At 14.4% G+C, this 4911-nt stretch overlaps 1 pseudogene; it reads right to left on the bottom strand.

Annotated features, from left to right (window-relative positions):
* Positions 1 to 3839: 3839 nt before the first annotated feature.
* Positions 3840 to 4706, bottom strand: LOC125290565 (annotated as a pseudogene).
* Between the last annotated feature and the right edge of the window lie 205 nt (positions 4707 to 4911).

The raw sequence follows: 4911 nt of genomic DNA, 5'->3' as shown, positions 1-4911 counted from the left end.
TATATTGTATATGCGTTTTGTATATAAGTTAAATTATATTCGATTCTATTTATTATACTTTCTATTTCATTTGTTGTTATATATTTTTCTTTATCTATTAAGTTTTCATCATTATGTAATCTTTTCATTGCTTGTCTTATTTCATCTCTACAATAATCAATATTGTTTAATCCTATAATATAATAATCTAATTCTTCTATATATATTTTAGCTTTAGAAAAAATATTATTAATTTTTATATCTGAATTTATTTTTTTTAAATTAATTATTTTTATTTCTTTTCAATTCTAATCATTTACAAATTTAGATTTTATATTTCCCATTTGTGTTTTTTATTTATTTAATTATAATATGATGGAAACAGAAATAGAAAAATTAAAATTTATATCAAAATTAAAATTATTAAAATTTAAATATAAAATTGAGAAAGATGAAAATATTAAAAATTTAATAAAAAAATCAATAAAAGATATCATAATAGAAAATAAAATGATAAAACTATGTAGAAATTTTATATAGGAAATAGGAATAGATATTAATATGAAATGAATGCAAAATATTGATGATGAAAATGAAAATTTTATTAAAAAATTAGATAGTTAGTTATTGGAAGAATCTTTATCAGCTATAGAAATAAAAAATTTAATAAAAGAAAAATATGAATTTCTTATCAATGTGGGAGATATAGAATATGCTAAAACTATTTGTTATGAATTTTTAGATAAATCAAAATTAATTGAAGATAATATTGAAATTTATTTTAATCTTTTATATTTTATTATTACTATTGATCCAGAAGATTATTTAGAAATAGATAGTAAAAATTTCTTAGAAATAATTAATAAAATTGAAGAATTAATTAATGTAACAAATAATTGAGATTCAAGAAATAAAATGTATTTTTTTTATTTTATTTTTTATTTAATTAAAAAAGATTATTTAAATTCATATATTTATGGTAAGAAATGTTTAAATACTTTTCAATTTGAAAGTATAATTATAAAAGATTAGTTTTATTTTATTTTAATTATTTTAAGTATTTTAAATAATGATAGAGAGTATATTAAAGATATGTTAAAAATACAAATTTAAAAATTTATTTTAATAATAATAAATTAGTTCATGATTTTCTTATATGTATTGATAGATTAGAATTTTAGAATTATTTTAAATTATTAGATTTATTGTAGGAAAATATAGAATATAATATTTATTTCAATTTTAATTTTATTGAAATAAAAGAATTTATTAGAAGTTATCTTTTATTATAGTATATTTATTGTTATATAAATATTAGTTTAGATAAAATAAAAACAGTATTTTAGATTAATGAAAATTATGTTATAAATGAAATAAATTCATTGTTAAATTATTTATAGAAAAATACAAATAATAATTAGTATAAGATATTAAATTATTTAGATAATAGATAGTTAGAAGTTAAAATTATTAATAAAAATATATTTTTAAAAAATAAAGTTTAGAAAAATTTAGAAAATATTATAAACGAAATAGATTTAATAAATAATTAAGAAATTTATTTTTAAGAAAAAATATTTTTTTTTGAAAAAAAAAAAAATATTTTACTTTGTGTTAATATGAGAAGAATATTAAAAGAAAAATTAAAAAATTGAAAATCGGACATGAAAAAAACTTTATTAAAATCACCATCTATAGAAGATTATAAAAAAGATAAATTAATATATAAATCTTTTATAGAATATCAAAATTTCAAAAATAAAAAACAAATAAAATAGATCCATTAGTAGTTAATATAGAATTCTAATAGTACTTAGGATTTAATTTTTAGTTTTGATAATAGTAAAAATAAAATAATAGATGAATTATGTTTTAATGTAATGTCACCAATAACAACAACTACAAACTTTTTAGATAACGAATAGAATAAAATAGAATTATCTGAAAATTTTTTACAACAAGCATCTGAATCCTAGATTAATACAACTATTATTAATTCAAATATAAATATAATTGAAAATATAAAAAAAGAAAATAAAAAATTAAAATTTAATGGAAATTATGTTAAATTAAATTTAAAAGAAAAATGAGTTTATAAAAAAAAGAAAAAAATTAAAAATAAAATAAAAAATATTAATGAAAAAATAAATGAATATTTAGATAAAGTAAATTATAATAATTTTAATAATATAAAAAAAGAAAAATTAAAAATAATAAGAAAAAAATTAACTTTATTAGATTATGTTTATTATACTAATAATAAAATTTATAATAAAATTTTAATTATTGATGAAATAGATAAAAATCAAAATTTTTCTTTATATCCTAAATATATTCATAATTTAATTTTAAAAAAAGGAAATAATAATTTTTATAAAAAATTAAGATAGGAAAAATATAAAATAATTTATATAGATATAGAAATTTTTAAATTTTTATTAGATAAAAAAATTATTATTTTAGTATGGAATAGAATTATTTATATTTAATGATTGTGAATTTTTATGCAATAATTTTTCATTATTTAATAATAAATATTTTGAATATATAAATTTTTTTAAATTAGAATAATGAAAATATAATTGTTTAGATTAATATATTAAAAAATTTTATTTTAAATGAAATAAAAAAATTTTTAAATTTTAGATTAATTTATAGGAACAACCTATAGAATATATAATTGAAATTAAAAATTATAATAAAGAAGAAGAAATATTAGAAGATATAATAAAAATAAATAATAATTTATCTCTTTTAATTTTAGATATAGAATAGAAAGAATATATTAAAAATTTATTATATAATTATTTTATTTAGAAAAAAATTTTATTGGATTAGATAAAATTAAAATAATAGATAAAATTTATTTATGTAAAACTTATAATTTATTTATAATTGGAGATATTGATGAAAATATTTTAAATTATTTAGGTAATGTTAAAATTACATAGTTTATAAAATATTAATTAATTATTTCAATTTAATAATTTTTCTATACTTTTAATTAAAATATTTTTTTCTTCTATTTTTTTATTACTATTAATTATAGTTTTTATTTTAGTAGGTAAGTTAATACAATGTAATTTTTTACATATTTTCTAATCTAAATTTTCTGTAAAATATTCTATACCTAATATAAATCCTATTTCTTTATATTTTATCATTTTTAAATTTTGATTTATTTTTACAAGCTGTGCTATATTACTATTTTGATATGTTATTATTAATATATTAAAATTTTCTCCATATATTTGACTGTTAATTAATTTTCCAAAAGATGAAAAAAATTTAATAAGAAATTTTATTATAGATTTATCAGGAGGAAAACCATAAGCTAATAATTTATTTGATTTGTTATTATTGTTATTATTTATTATATCAGAATATGAACTATTATCTAATATTTTTCTTGTATCTATTTTAGAAAAAGAATTATTATTAATATTAATATTTGTATTATTAATATTAAATTGCATATCAGTTTGATTACTTAAATTTATATCTTCTTCTATATCTGAACTTTTTAATGTTCTTAAAATTAAAGATTCATCCATTTTTGTGATATAAAAATTATATTTATTTAATTATTAATTAGAACCAAATATTTTAAATGTTCTTTTTAATATAAAATTTTTTCTAATAGATTTATTAATTATATCTTTTGTCATATCTAATAAATTTTTTTTATAATTAATTTTTCCTCCTAAATTTGATTTTTTATCTTTTTTTATTTCTTCTTTATTATATTTTATTAAAATTTCTTCTATTTTTTTAATTTCTAAATTTTGATTTTTTTCTTATATCAATTTTAAAAAATTTGAAAAAAAAGATAAAATTTTAAAATATTCTAAAAAAATTTTCTATAATTTACTAATTTTATATTTAATAAAAATTGAATAATAATTTCTATCTAATCCATGTATTAAAGCTTGAATAGTAGGTTCTTTCTAACATCCTATATTAGTAGATATCTCTCTAGGTTCTTTAGCTATTATAACTCCATGTGTTTGTATTAATCTAAATGCATCTATTATTACATTACCTCTTACTGATTGTATAGGATCTATAACAACTGCTATACTTCTTTCATCTAACTATTCATAAGATTGCTAAGTAGTTACATCTAAATTAGATAATCAACATCCAAATCCAGGATGAGAATGATATCAACCTATCTAAAATTCTTTTCTATTAACTTTCTTTAATTCTTCATTCATTTGCATTTGAAATGCAGGATCTGTAGACTCTACAGTTACAGTTGTTCCTTTCTAAGGCATAGCAACAACATCTACTAATTCAACTGTATATTTATCTATAAAATAACCAATCATTGTTCCCATAACTTCTAAAGGAACACCTGCACGAGCATGTTTTATCATTTTCATTAAAGCTAATCCACTTATATATAATGTTTCACTTGTATCAAATTTCTTATTTTTTAACTTTGATGTACTAAATAAATTAAACATATAATTATTTATATTATTAACACAAAGTAAATGCAATAGAAATCAGATAAAGAAAAATTATTATTAGCATACGATAATATGAAAATAAATAAATCAACATATGATAAAAATAATAACTTTAATAATACTTTAAATAATAAAAGAAATAAAAATAAAAAATTAAAATGAGATCAAGAAAATTTAATATTTAATGATAATATAAAACAAAAAAATAATAATTCTTATATAATAGAATCAGATACAAATATACCTATACATTCTTCATTTTATAAAAATTCCGAAGAAAGTTTAATTTTAAATAATGATATGAATTTTATAATGAAAAGATATGAACATTATTAGGAAGAATTTGAAAATTCAAAATCATTTATAGATAATCTTAATATTTTATTTAATTCAAAATAAAAATAAAAATAATTTTTTAAAAACACAAAATAAAAATGAAAGAAAAGTAGTTAAACAG

The sequence above is a fragment of the Alosa alosa genome, unplaced genomic scaffold (assembly GCF_017589495.1).
Source record: "Alosa alosa isolate M-15738 ecotype Scorff River unplaced genomic scaffold, AALO_Geno_1.1 AALO_1.0_unplaced_7, whole genome shotgun sequence".
Taxonomy (NCBI): Eukaryota; Metazoa; Chordata; class Actinopteri; order Clupeiformes; family Clupeidae; genus Alosa; species Alosa alosa.
The sequence above is the reverse complement of the archived record's forward strand: the minus strand, read 5'-3'. Positions and strand labels throughout refer to the sequence as shown.